This window comes from Charadrius vociferus, unplaced genomic scaffold (genome assembly GCF_000708025.1).
Source record: "Charadrius vociferus isolate BGI_N301 unplaced genomic scaffold, ASM70802v2 scaffold78, whole genome shotgun sequence".
NCBI lineage: Eukaryota > Metazoa > Chordata > Aves > Charadriiformes > Charadriidae > Charadrius > Charadrius vociferus.
Window position 1 is genome coordinate 1,022,914 of NW_009649927.1, and position 15,292 is coordinate 1,038,205.

The 15,292-nt window shown below is 38.6% G+C and overlaps 1 long non-coding RNA gene across 1 annotated transcript; it reads right to left on the bottom strand.

Moving 5' to 3' along the window:
* Nucleotides 1-4,090: 4,090 nt before the first annotated feature.
* Nucleotides 4,091-10,792, bottom strand: LOC104291849. Its single transcript, XR_717918.1, has 4 exons — nucleotides 10,673-10,792; nucleotides 8,279-8,415; nucleotides 6,735-6,802; nucleotides 4,091-4,620 (listed from the first exon to the last, which is right to left on the bottom strand). It is a non-coding gene; the product is annotated as an uncharacterized LOC104291849 (long non-coding RNA).
* Between the last annotated feature and the right edge of the window lie 4,500 nt (nucleotides 10,793-15,292).

A 15,292-nucleotide genomic window follows, 5' to 3' on the forward strand; every position in this document is an offset into this window, starting at 1 on the left:
TCAGAGCCAGCCCTTAGTATCTGGCTCCTCCATTTGGGAGCTATGGGCTTTTTTTTTTTCCTCTCCATTTCAGGTTAGAGATACATGTGTTGCATATTCACTCAACTTCAAAGCGATGGGGAAAAGCTTGATGGAACTGAGTTGTAGCAAAAGTCAACAGAGCAAATTCTCTGGAACTGGTTTTGCCTGGTAGGACAGAGGACCTTGAACCTGCTTCTGTCAGCTGCTGTCCACCCCCACCAGACAGGGTCAAGCAACTCAGATTCAGCAGACACTCTAAAGTGAACACAGGTTTTGCAGCAGTGTAATAGCAGAAACAGGCTTTGACGCATTTGCAGCAACTATTTAAATTCAAGCTTGACTTTATATCCAGAAAATAGCTAAGTGAGTATTTTATATGAAAGCTGACTATGGGAGGCCCATGTTTCTGTGGATCCATCTCCTCCCCCCCCCAAGCAGATGAGATCCAAATCCAATTAAGTCCCATGAATTTCTTCAAAGTCTTTGCTACCAAGTACTTATATATTCCCACTATGTATTTGCATGTGCATGCAGCTATCTGCGTATCTGCATGCCTGCAGGCAAGATACACATGCTAGACATCCGCTAGACATCTGGGGTTTGGAGATTTTGAATTTGCTCTTGTCACTTAGCAGCCTCCTCTCTTTTTCAAAGCATTCAGAGGCAGAAGAATGCTACTTCCCAGTCTGATTATACTTATCAATGTGACTTAGAGATGTGATCTTTTCACTCACGACCTTAAAGTGGTCAGCACTGCCAGATGTTTTACATAAGATATAGGCTGTCAGCTAGCTTCCTCTCAGATTTGCAAGCATCTTTCTTTTGAGCATTTCTCAAGAAAGACTTCATCTTTCCCTGGTGCAGCGTTTGACTTTATTACGCAAAACGGCCCCCCTGCACATTGTGCTCAGCAATGTGAAAATGAAAAAAAATCAGGTCTACCCAGGATGGTTGCAAGTGCCAGAAGGCTTCTTCCTTGTTGAATGTAAAACGAAGACGGGGAAGGGGATATTTCAAGAGAACATGTAAGAACTTAGACAGCACTGAAGCATGGAAAACCCCTCAAAGTACTCTGGGACCAGCTCAGTGCTGCTGCACTTAGGTTTCAGCCTAACACACTGGAAAGAGCAGAACTGAGCACCACAGGTACTCAAGTGCCAATAAGGCTGATAGACTCGCCTGGAGATCCAGGTTACTCTTCCTGAACCGGTACAAGATGGACAAGCACATGCAGGGAGGCTCCACAAGAGTGGGAGCAACGGCAGAAGCACAGCCAGCCAGACGCTTACCATACAGTCAGTACGAAGCTCATCAAAAGGCTTAGGGAAATTGTGTGGCATCTCCTATGGGTTGGCAGCTGTAGACTCTACCATTCTTCTGCCATCTTCAAAGGGCTCATAATTCATTGGGAGCCATGTAAAACCAAAGAGCTCCCATTAAACCTTACAAATCCTGTTTGAAGAGGACTTTTGGTTTTCACCTCACGTACCTGTCAGAAAGCGGTGAAAAAACTAGAGCGGCCTCTAATGTCCATCATCACTCTCCAGTCAGCCTAAACTCGGTGCTGGTTTTGAGGGAGAAAATCATCAGGAGAAATGATCACCACACCCAGGTAACTGCAGCCAGTCTAAAAAGCAGGAGACCCTTCTCCAGAGCAGAAATAGCTCTGACTTCAAAAAAAAAGAAAAAAGAAACAACAAAACCAAACACAACCAAAAACCCCCACAAAACAGAAAAACCCCACCACCAACAAAACAAAACCCCACAAACCCACCAAGAATCCATATGCCACCTTTATCAAGAGGCATTTATAAATTAATTGCTACAGAGTAGTTTTTAAAAGTTACAGATTACAAATAACCACATAGTTTCAAGAACCTTTATACATCATCTTTTTTAATTAGATTAGCTTTACAAGCAACTTGAGAGCTCTTTCATAATGAACACTGCTTTTCAAATTACACAACTTTATAGGCAACCTGTAAATGAATCCTGAATTTCTTTGCCTGCTATAGATAAAGGTCTCATATTTTACAGCCGGCTAACATCATGAATAAAAATAGCATTATGAAGCTTTATCTTTAACCAGGACTAGACACATACAGATCATAAGACAGTTTAAAAAATAGTTTTAAAACAACGACCTGCTTGGTGATGCTCAAGACTGAATATTCAACCGACATGAAATGAACAGTTTCTAAAGGACATGGAAGAAATGGCTGACCTGATTCGTTGACCCTATTGTAATGACTTACATGGAGTGAAAAATTAAGCACTTTTTAAACCTGTCTGGCAAGCACAAACCTACAGTGTGATTAGAATTTGATACGCCATGTAACTGCAGAAGTTTGAATTACAGAGGGACTGAAATGAGTTTAAAGGCTTATGCTTACATTTCTAAACCAAAACCAACCAAACCTCCGTTAAAGTAGTACTAAAGAAGATGAAGTAGAAGAGGTGGCTTTTTTGCTTGTTTCATTGGTAGCCTAAATGCACTGCAGACCAGACAGTAATATGAAGATTTGTACTCCTTGGCCAGGTTGGCAGAGGCACTTACAGTAAAGGTATCCTGTCTGTTTTTCTGGGAAGAAAAGAGGAAAGAGGAAGAGAACTTGTAAAGGGCAAGAACTTACTAAAAAAAGGAAAAGCAAAATCAAAACAAAACTGGGATTTCTGCTGGTTCTCCTAAATGATATACTGATACTGATTTTTTTCCCCTTTCTGTCAGTTTGTTACTAAACAATTAGCTTTTTCATGTTTTACATGAACAATAGTAATCTTTTTAATAAAAAATTACCGAGCTTTCCATAGAAAAGGTCTCTAATTGAATACAAACTATACAGATGCTAAAATTGTCACAAGTTGTAATATATACAGAAATATTTCTGTACACTCACATTGTTTTGGCTAAGTAAGGAAATAAGGGACAGATAGAAAACTGCAGTGGGTAAGTTGATCAACCCCTAAACTCCTGTAAATATGAATGCCATCTTTTATAGGTTTGCTTTTGTTTTCTCAAGCTTTTAAAGCTCAGAAAAAAAAAAAAAAGAAAGAAGGAGGAAGAAAAAAAAAAAATCAGTGTCGAAAACATCCATTTCTTGAAAATAAGAATATCAAAGTTTCTACACATCTCACTTTTATTTTGTGATGTCCCCTTTCCTTAATAAAATGAAAACAATGTAAAAGAAAATAAAAGTTTTCTTACTAAATATATACCTCAGTATTGATCAAAGGGCAGTGCCTTTTGGGGGAAATCCTTCAGCACAGTGAAAATCTAAAGATGTATTGCACAAGGAGCCTACAGTGATGCACTTCAGCTTCTGTGTGCTGACCATTTCCTTGATACTATATAATAGATCAAGGTGTCAACTTACAGACTGCATGGGACACCAACATTGGAAAAGGAAATTAAAAAAAGTGAATTTTAGGTATTCTATTAACTTATATACAAAGGAAAGTGGGGTGGCAAGTATTCTTTAGAGAAGGGAGAAAACTCAAAAATTTTCTGTCAAGTACATAAGGAGGTTCTGGGTACCTCTAATAGCCTAGGAAAGCCCTTGTATGTTCTTGTAACTTGATGGTATTTACCAGGTCCCCAAAGCCAATGACAGCAACCGATAGTGTCAAGTTCACTTAGTGCCAGTCACTTAAAAAAGAAAAAAAAACAACCCCCCAAAAAAAACCCCCAAACCAAACCAACCAAACAAAAAAAACAAAGAAGAGACAGAAACTTCCCCTCTGTGGATTCAACATACAAAACCACAAACTGAATGTTACTAATAGCGAGATACTGATTTGCTTCTGTTAATAAGGCTCAAGAGGACATAGTCAAAAAAACAATACAGCAGCAATCTTTAAAAGTTAAGATTAGTGTGAGATATGATATAAAACAATCAGGTTTTTAGCTGGTAATTAAAGTGCTCCTTTTATGACTTAAGGTGTAAAGAAAATTAAAGTGATTATCAGTTACTGGCAACCCTTACATTAAATTAGGTCTTTCATGGCAGAGGAGAACAGTATGAACAGTTTTACAAAAATAGATCCATGTTATTTTGGAGACTACTGTAAATTTTTTTCTTTTTTTTTTCAGTTTTTCTTTTTTTTTTTTTTTTAAGACTCAATTTTGATAAACTGTACCTGGTCATACAAAAATTACCCAAAATTCAAACTTTTACCATATAAAAAAAGGGAGAGATGAATTGGATTCAGCTGGATGACAGGTCTGGCAAAATATAAGGATGGACAAATTCTATGTAGGGCACTTATTTATGTCCAGATGCATATGCTGTTTCTTACTGATTGCTTATCTTCTTCACATAAGCAGTCACAGGCCTGGAGTCACAATCACATAGTACAATGCTTCAGCAGTCAAAGAATCTTCTATTTGATGCAACATTGAAACACTGTTTGCTTCTTTATTAAAATGTTGGTTTGTTGTTGATTTTCCTTTATCTTGTTATTCACATTCAAAAGTTAATAGATAGCATCAAGATTTATCAGGGAGAATAGCAAGGGGAGTTGCTAAATCAAAGGCTTATAAAACGTCTTTCCCAACTGAGTCAGAAGGTTTATTAAGTTCAACCCTCACACCTTTTTCACCTGTGGAAATACGAAAAGGAAATTGGTATTATTTTTCAGCATTTATCAAAGACTATCAAAGTATAGTCTATAGAACTGCTGCATCGCTTTCCAGATTACTTTTAAGAGACTACTTTGAAGATTGTCTAGTACATATGATCTAGCAAAATACATAGTTTTGTATACATGCTCTGTAAAGTTAACGAGTTACTCGTCATCTCTGGAAGCGGACATTTATTTGGCTGCCCAAGTAGAAAACGGGGTACTTCACATCAGACGTGCAGTTTTGAAATTCATCATTTCAGCCTTTACAAGCAACGGTAAGCTTTAAGAACGGCAAATGGAGAATCTGGGAACATTGGCCATTATTCTGGATCAGAATATAAAGAGTTTCTGAGTATTCACCTATGTAAAGAAACTGAGGGATTTTTAAAATGCAATGTTCCATTTGACTTGCTGCTAAAAAATAAACAAAACCAAACCCACGCCTCTTCTGCCCCTTTCTCAGAAAGCTGACCTTCAGGTATCCCCCAAAAAGCTTGACTCTAAAAAAATGTTAACAGACATCCCATATTCAAGAAACATTCATACATATTCTGCATGGCTTTAGTTAGACTTACACTAAGCCAAAACCGAAGAGTTTTCTATTTTATGACATTTTATTCTATAATTTTATATTTTAGTATCAATGGAAAATAAAAAGCATCTTGCACAATTCTTGCTGCAGATAGAGAGCAAAGAACGCAATTTTAACTGGAAATGAAACTGGAATCACAACAATATGAAAATATGAATCAATTATAGGGCGAATCAACCTCGAAATTTAAACAACCTCTCCAACCCAGCCTGCCTTCCCTAAGTGCCTGCAGTTCAGGGGGACCCTGGGAAGGGAGGGAGCACCTCCCCTGCAGACACAAGCCTACCCAAACCATTTCCCTGCGCTCTCTCTGAAGAAGCAGCAGCCAAAGCTGTGCCGAGACACCCGAAACAGCTCTGATGCGGCAAGGCTGGCTCCAGGAGCTGCGCAGTCACACGCACGTGACGTGAAGCCCAGCTTACAGACAGACAGACAAGGCTTCCTGCAGAGACCAGGCAGGCGTCATCCAGCATTCCTGACCGCCTGGGAAGTCACCGTGCCTCGCCGGGCATGCGCCACCGAGCAGCGGGACAGCCTGCCTGGCCGGAGCTGAAGGATTCCCCACATTTCTTTGTAAGCCAGACAGGAGCTGCATTGCTCTTACCGCTCACAAAATGCATAAAGTCACCAGCTGCACCAAGGGGGACTGAACTACCCTGCAGCTTTTGCAGCCGTTAGATAGGTCTGGGGCTACTTATGAGCTTTGGACGCCTATCAGCAACAAATGGAAATCTCATTTGGAAACGACTAGCCCATGTCTTCCAACATTATCAGTTTCAGAGCTCTTGATGAAACCGTGGAGAAAATGGCCCAGTATATATGTGCACTGCTGGTATACCCGATTTTGTTTTATTTTTAAACTAATGTAACAAACACAAAATCGCGATGGCAATTACAAGCATGACAGAAGTCCTAGGCTATTTCTCCTTATAATGCTAATTTGAACAGGAAAATTAGATCAACTTCCTCTTGAGGGAGAAGCCAGAAAAGGAAAACAGATGCTAGATATGTGGAATTGGAAGTGAAGGAAGTAACTCCATGCTTTGATTCCAGATTTTAATTTTAGGCTTTTGTTTTTCTGATACAGAGATTCTAGTCCAGTTAAGTTGTATTCACTTGTTGAATCACTATATTTGATCAAAACTATTTCCAGGGTTCTCAGTTCTGCACTGCCTCACAGTCTCTGCTGTATTTATCCTCCACACCTATTAGGGAGACGAGACTAGAGAGAAGCTGTATCTCCCATATAAAAATACTGAGCAGCCTCAGGTCTCAGAGGAAGTGTGAGCCGGACAAGGCACTGACCTGGATTTCCCAAGTCACTGCCTAGCAGCTCAACCACCAGATCACCTTCCCTGTAAAACCTGGCTCTCTGAGTTTTATGCTGGTTTTCTCTCCTGTTTTGTGCACAAGGTGGGCCAAGGAGATGAGGCTGGACTACTTAGCTATTTTTCCAGAATAAAAAAAAAGAACACAGAAAATATTAACAAGAGATTACCTGTTAGATATTTTACTTTAGCTCGTGCTCTTTCATCTGCATCAAAATACCACACTGTTACTGCGTACCTAGGGAAACAGATGGAAAAAGAACTCCTGAACTATGAAGAAAAAAAAAAAAACAACAGTGAAGCACTTGACATAAACCACAACCTAAGTGAGATGATACTTCTGCAGTCTGACAGAAGAAACATTTCATAAAGCACGAATCAAGCAGGTGGTTGGGTTTTTTTCCCCCCCCATTAGAAGTATTGTCTCAGCAATCACTAAAAGGGTGACACTTGATGCTATACGTCTATGTTTCTTTTTCTTGATGCTATTATGGTTCTTGCCCAGAACCTGCAATACAGTCTCTGTCTGTATCACCTTGCCCTGTGACCTCATCTTTTACTTTACTCGGTCAAGTCCATCACTGAGTCACTCTGCAAGAACCTTTTTTTGGATGTTTGCCATAAGGGAAAATTAACTACCCCTTCTTACACAGCTCCTCCGGTTTTCCACTGCCTGTAGAGGATTTAAATATGAAATGCCAGCTATTGAGAAAAGACTTTAAGGAGCTTTAGTAAGTGGCATTTCACCCTCTGACTCTGCTTGGAGCACCAAGGGGGAGGGGAGAGCAGTACAGCCTTCCGAAAGGCTGCAAGAGGACACGCTGATGGCAGTTTCAGGTTACTTCTTGCAAAGGTACTTGTGTTATCTCACAGCTCCAGTCAATGTTCAGTGCTCTGGCCATCCAAACATGTTGCGACATGGGCAACAGGAAGTCTGGATCAAGGACTTCAATGATTTACCTACTAATGCTACCTGGAAATGCCACTCAAGATGTGGGGGCAGTGAATGCGGGTAACTAGCATCATCCACTGCCCTACAGTGCGGGACAAAGGAGATATCAAGTTCCTTCTGTGTTGCTGGCTGGGAGCAGCTCCTCTAATACTCCAGAGGAAGAAAAGATTTGTGTATCAATGTTTGTTTCTGCCCCACAACCCTCTACCAGTTCCCAAACTAAACTAAGCCACCCCTAGAATAAAGAAAGGAGAGCAAACATGACTACCTTCTAACTACTCCCTCTGTCACAAAAGAGAGGGGAGAAAAATGAAGTACCCGGTCAACCTCCAAGTAACACAGTAAGGTGGCTAAGGACAAAGAGAAGGGACCACAGTCTAAAGCCGTTACAGAGAAGCAATAAAGAGAACATCCCGTGGTTAAGGTGGGGGGTCCCTGCTTACGGCTCTGTGTGGTCCTACTCACTTCTGTCAAGTACACACTCAGAAACTTCTGGTGTTTCCAGTCCTCCCTCCTACCCATCCAAGAGGATATTTTTTCCAAAATAAGAGATCAGACATGGGTACAAACTCAGCAGCACAGCATAAGCCTGATCAACCAGTAGGAAAAAAAAACCCTTCTTGTCATAGTGCAACTGGAGCTGTACATGGAAAGACCAGGGATCAGGTCATAATTCATAGTGTCACTCGTTTCTCATTAGGATTCACTCAATTCTTGATAGAAGAGGCATCATGCAATACAGAGAGAGTCCATTAGTCCTACCTTGTAGCAAATGCCGGCTGTACTTCATGAGGGTTGCGGCGATCAGACCAGAAGAATAGCAGTCTATCAAATTTGGGTTCAATATCAGCGAATTGGGCTTTACCTTCTGGAAATATTCGAAGGATGCCTCCACTTACCTACAAATTAAATATTTAAAACCAGTGCTTGAAAACAATGTCTCATTGTATTTAAAAGTACTGAATGTCACAATTGTAAATATTTCAGACACTTGGAACTGAAATAAAAGCCTTTATCAGATGCTCCAGAAATTATGAATCTACAGCTTGATTTCAGTTGACAGATTTCATTTAACAAAACATTTGACGCATTTTCACTTCGTGATTTCAGAATGCTTGCAAATATTAAACCTCATGTTTAAGTAAAAAGCTGTGGGTTTAGATTCATTGTTTTTTAGCTGCATTACCTACCCGCAAAAAATGGGCAAGACTGGCTGAAAATACATGTGGCTAAAAACATGCCAATACAAATGAGAGAAACATTGTATTTCACATCCTCATTTTGCCCTTTCCCATTAAAGACATTGTTTCATTCAACAGCAGCACAAGTTTATGTCATGTTTCTGTGATTAAGATTAGGAAAGACAAGGAAATTTCAAACTAAAGCCTGAATCTGTATTACTCCTGGTCAATTTAGATATCTTCCGGGCTTTGAAAAAAACAGTTGGACCTACCTATGCATGTCTAGAAAACAGCACAAGTAGGTGGGGTTAATTATTTTAAAGTCATATAAATGTCTTCCTACTGAATGTACTGATGCTGTTAAATCTAACTATAGATAGCCACTGTAGACCTTCATGGGAAAGTCATAACAGCGCAAGTACTAACAAGGTAAATTGATAAAAATGACTGGTTTTTAATTGTGATGTAAATCAGAGAACAAGGAGTGACAATTCAGATATATTCGTATTCTTAAAGTTTGAGGTTCTTTCTTTGCTAACAAATATACTTGGTAATATATTAATTTGTAATTTAAAGTATATTTTGCAGGAAATGAAATACCTTTGTTCATAAATTAAATATCCAGCGAGTAAAATTTTTCTCAGTTATTGTGAAAATGCAATTGCCTTGACTTCTACACTCTAGTATGTATTCATTTTTTTCCAGGAGAGCGCCTGTAAGTCAACTAAAAATGCCCCAAGGCTGCATTTTAAGATGTTCAGTCCAACCAGTGCATTTACTTGCAAAAATGGCAAAAAAGGCTAATAAATTATTTTCCAATTAAAAGATCAAATTTGACGTTTCAAAAAGCAAGTCAGAAACAGAAAGCTCCAAGTGCACCGATTTCTGACTCAGCTTTCCGATCTACCAGTTTTATGTATGTTATCAGTCTCATTGTCTCATCCAGCTCTTACAGGAAGTGGATAGCACTGAAAAGGAAATTAAAAAAAGAAAGAAAAAGAAAAACCCTCCACTGTTATCTGTATCTGGTGCACCCAATTCACAGAAACTGACTGCTTACATGCTCTTCCACTTGCTACTTCCTAGGTATGATGGAATTATCAGTAGTTTTATCTTATTTTTTTTATACAATGAGAAGAAACTTCTCCATAGCTAACTGCACAACAATCAAGGAATAAACAAAGCTTTCTTTGCATTACCCTCTCATACTTTCAATACAGCCAATTAGCTACATCCATTCTTCAAATCTATGTAATCCCACTGAATCGCTACGAAAATCCTTATTAAAACTTACTTTATCATAGTCACTACATCTATGGAGAGTTTCAAGTAACTGGTAGCAAATTCTTAGGCCACTCGAACTGTGTTATAAATCCATCCCTATTCTACACCCCACATCTGTATGACACAAAGACTTGTGTTGCTTTGAACTACAGTGATATAGCAATAACTGTAATACCTGGCTTATTTCAAACTGCTCCCAAGCTGCAGCACCTTTCTTTTTATAAGCATGCTCAATTAAGTCATCTAGTTGCACAAACTCAGGATTCAACATACATATAAGGAGAAATAAACTAAAAGCAATTATCTTTCAAATATTCTTTATTTACTCTTTGTGTATGTGTGCAGGGGGTGATTATCATACAAATAATGTACAGTAAGTTGCATAATTAGGTATTTATGAAATTGGACACCAGCAGATACTTATATGTACAATTAAGAAATGTACATGAAAAACACGCAACTTTCCTTCAGTCTCACTGTCAAGGAGGTGCTGCTGGCATCATTTAAAACTTTGAAAACAAATGTCCCATCTCTATCTGCTCTCACTAATTGCAGAATAAGCAGGGCAAAGGATAACCACAGTTAAGAACACAACTATGGCACAGAAATAAGGAGATGAACAAAGACCTGTAGCAAAGGTGCATTAGCAAGTATACGTAAAAAAAAAAGTTACAGAAAAATTACTGCATACCTTGGCATCCCAGTCTTTATTAAGATAATATATACACGTAACACATCTTCCGTCTCCATTCGGATTATCAACATGGCGCACGTATCCCGTTCCATTGCCTGGATAACAAGCCACCATAGCCTAGAGTCAAAGAATCAAATAGGATGATTGATGTTATCTGTGTTTGGGGAAAAATGCTACATTTTATCTGTATTAATTCCTAAGTAATTCATACATAAGCAACAGAAAAAATAAATTAGAAATAATGGGAAAAGGGGTTTTTTAATCTGTATTTTCTTTCTAGTTAAAAACTGGTTTTGAACACAAACAGATGTCTACAACAATGGCATGAAACACATTGAGAGGAACACTGTTAATTTAGGTATGGAAGGTGGGGCTGCTCCCATGTTGTGACTAATCCTTCAGAATTCTCTCCCTTGTATGAAATGCAAGAGAGGAAAAATGTCTTGTGTATGATGAAGTAGCATCTGCTTCTCCTTGGGACAAGAATACTCATTTTCCAGACTCAAGTTCACAGACAGCTGCCTTTTTGCCTCCTTTTTTTTTCTTCCATGTTTCCAATGCAAATAATTCCTTCTCAAAAAGTAGTACGAAACTTTATTTTGAGGAGACTTTTTAGACAAGACCATTAGCCCATCTTACTAAATCACTCCAAATGCATTCTTGGGCTTGTGTTCTGTCCTGTACATTGGAGGTCTTTGAACCTTTGTTGAAACAAGCCTGCATGTACAACAAAAACATCCTTTTCAGTCAAGAAGTGAGAAATTGAAACCAGACACGGAACAGCAATCTGCAATAACCTTCTGACATCAAGCGATTCCCAGTACAGTAGTATATTTAACTTCTCATGCTGCACTTAGCTCAGCTGACTTGAAAGACCACTAGAAGGTGGTTTGGGTTTTGAGTCCTCAGACATGCAGATATACCTGTGGAACAAACCGTCCATCTTGCTAGCAGATGGTCTGGTTAACTTGATTAGCTATCAGTTTGTTTTACGGCACAGCCCCGTATCATTATGCATTTGCTGGAAATCATAATAATTTCAGGTTTTTTGAAAGGGATCAGAACAAAGTTTTCCAGGCCAAGTCATCCACTGCCACTACAGTAGTCAGATGTCTGTACTGACAATACACTTTCTGCAAAAAGTCGTAACATGAATTTAAGATAAAAGCAAAAGAGATGGGTTTTACTGACTATCTAATATGCTACTAACCTCATTCAATATCTGCCATCTAAAAAAAAAAAAACCCAAAAGTTTTAAACGCAATCATTCCTGTCTAGATTTAGCCTAGTTAAGGTACAATTTAAAGTTAGACTTACAGATTTCAAACTCTTTCACCTCAAGTATAAAAAATAGTTTTCCAAATAAAGTGTTAACTGTGAAAATGTAACCCATCAGATTAAAAGTACTTCAAATCAACTGTTTCAGTACATTTTTTGCTTTATGCTGATAAATTTAACACCTCCCCCTTTTAAAATGTTAACGAATAAAGCTTTCTACAGTTTACCCTACTTGCAAGAAACTGTGCTTTGAGCAGGCTCAGAAACAGTTTAAAGCACTTGCAGTTCAATCAGTAAGATATTTGTATATCACATATAAGCAGAATGGATTTCGCTATAGCAGCAAACATTTTAAATAGCTATTTCCATATATACTGTACTAACAGAAGAAGCAATTTTTTGGTAGCTTCTCCTAGGCAGAAATTAGAATATAGTATTTGCCAAATAGCACAATAGCACTGTGGCTATAAAAAAACCAACCCTAAAAATTAAGACAAACTTCATTCACATGAGATGAAAGTGACTACACTGCATGAAAAGTACTCAAAACTACAAAATTAAAATACACTTGTAATTTTGAGATCAGACACTTCAGCTTCTCAATCCCTTCACTGCAATCATAGTGTAGTCATCATTACAGGTCTCACGTTATGTAAACATATTACGTGTATCAAGTAATGTGACCTAATATTTGGCAAAGCCATTACTTATCAGTTTTGCTGCAGGAAGATAAACCCACAAAAATCAAAACAGTGAGTTAAAGATACCAAATAATGTAATAAGGGTTCTGTAATTTCCTTTCTTAAGGAGAAAAAAAGGAACAAAAGCAAAGCTGGGCTGGAAGAGGAAGATATTTGGTTTCCACCAAACACCAACCCCCTTGAAAAAAAGTCCACGTACCACTTATACCCTATCAAGCACTCTCAGAGCATGACCAGTGCTGTGAGCAAATCCAGATCCAATCCTCTATCATTCCTAAAGAAAGGAAAATTATAATTTAAGAGGTTTTGCTGATAAGTATGATGTAAGTTAAACCCCAAAGTCAGTTGTTGCTCAACATCTGCATGAAACGGTTACTAAAAGTCATTCCGAATGAAGAAAACATTGAGATTGAGTAGCTGGAGCAATGTTAGTTCTCACTAAAATCATTTGGGGTTAGACTCAGGTATGAAAAGGTCTCCATGCATGTAAATGACAAATCTTTCACTGAGCTAAAAAAACTAGTGTTGAAAGTTTAGGACAGTTCCCAGGTCTCTCTGGTCAATACAGGGTTTTTTGCAAGGGCACACTTGCTTGCCATCTGTTCCTCAAAAAGATAATTTTGCCATTAGAGAAGCATAAATTGGCATCCTATTGCTATAGTTTCCCTTTATAAGGTGCTGAAATGGGTACTTGTTCTCTTTGCTGAAGGGAAAACTAGAAAAGAATCTTTAATGTCAATGTTGCTGAATAAAAAGAGGACCAGCAGCACTTTTTGCAAAGTCTGGGGAAATGCCAGTTGCCATCAATTTAACATAAAGAGCAGCCATATTCAAATTCAGTGTCAGAAGCTTCTCATACAATCACTTGAGTCTAAAATACTGCCAATGTATAAAAAAAAAAAAGCCCTTGTTTTTTACTTCAGAGCCCAAAAGTTCTGCTATCGTTAACTCCAAGAGACGAGAAACAGTTTTGCTGCGATAACTTATCTAATATGTATTTGTTATAACAGAAAGAATGACTCAGCCTTTAGCGGCAAATTGGAAAGCAAACAAATTCACCAGTCAGCCGGTGTAGCATAATATACATTGCTTTTGCCAGTTAGTGTGACAATTCCCTCTCCCCAATTGAACTACAACAAGGAAAGTCACAAAATGTAACAAATTACAGGCCACGGGAAATATATTGCTTTGTGAAACAGTACAAAGTGAGTTCATGTCAAACTGTCATGTACTGCAAGATGACTCGCATGGAAAGGACAAAAAAGTGACCCAGCTAAATAATGAAATCACATAATTTTGTTGTTGTTGTTTTACCACTTTACAGCACACATAAGTTAGCAAATATATGTATGTCAGTGAAAGAGAAAATCTGGGGGTTGTGGCGCTTTTTTTTTTTTAACACTGTTAATGGCAGTTAAAAATGCCAGGCATTTGAGACCAGAATGTCCAAAATTCCCTAGCATTTTAGACTATAAACAATGAAGTTGTTAGCTCTCCAAAATTGAGAGCTACTTGTCTCATCAGTTCTCTTATAAAAATAAACTATGAATTCAACTCAAGGCATTACCTGCCCTTTCTTAATAGAAAATGAGGTCTCTCCTTTTGTGCTTCTTGGGCGTTACAATTTTTAAGCATTCAGTAATTTTAATTTCTGCAAAGAATATATCTAAACCTCACGCTGGGTTTGTTCACCCACTGGATGCCTTGGCAAACACTTAATACTAACCTTCTTTAACCCGAGAGCATTCTCCTGCAGGCTGAGCACTCATGCCGAGCGCATGAGCGCTGTCCTGAGATACCCTCTGGAATTCATGAGTAATTGAGAAAGCATGAAGGCGCCCTCACCACGCTGCAATCCGCCCAACTTGTGTCTATCAAAACCTAAGTACTTGTGAGCTTAAGAAGCTGCTGATCGCTCATTCACATACAGATGTTCTACTTGCAAATGTTTACCTCTGGAAAATTAACTTTAGGCTATCAGGCTGTTGAACAGAAGAACTAATTGAAATCAGAGATTTTTTGCTAAGCATCCACATGCTTAGTGTGTCAGCCATTATTCTAATTAGCAATTAAATGCGTGAGGGTAACATCAGAGGGAATAATCCATAGTCCACAGTTTTGTTCAGGATGTAAAGAGCCATCAGCTAGGACATTTAACCCTGGGAGGCACAGCACTTCAGTGCAGCAGAAAACGTGAGTTCAGTTAGGAGCAGACTCCATCCTCTTCACAGAGAAGTAGGACAGCCTCACCCATATATAAAGAAGGAAAACTTGCAGATAAGCAGACTGAAGCTTTTTCCTCTGTCCTTTCCATTCCTCTCACAGCTGGATACCCGCAAGTTTAGGTATTGCTCCTTCAGAAAAGGAAGCAACAATAGCAAACTCTTAGGAGAAAGAGGAAAATACCAGTTATATAACAACATAAAATTCCTTAAGAGGGGAAAAAAAATAACCCCAAACCACAAGCATAAAATGGAGAGAGGACGGGTGTTCTGTCATATTTTTTATTAATGTGAAACAATGTTATTGTTCAGCTCAGATTAAAGAAAGCTGCATCAGTCAAGGAGATGTCACTTTTGCTGTTTGCTGAAGGAACTGCAAATCTCAGTGAGCAAAACAAGATCTCTAAATGCAAGAC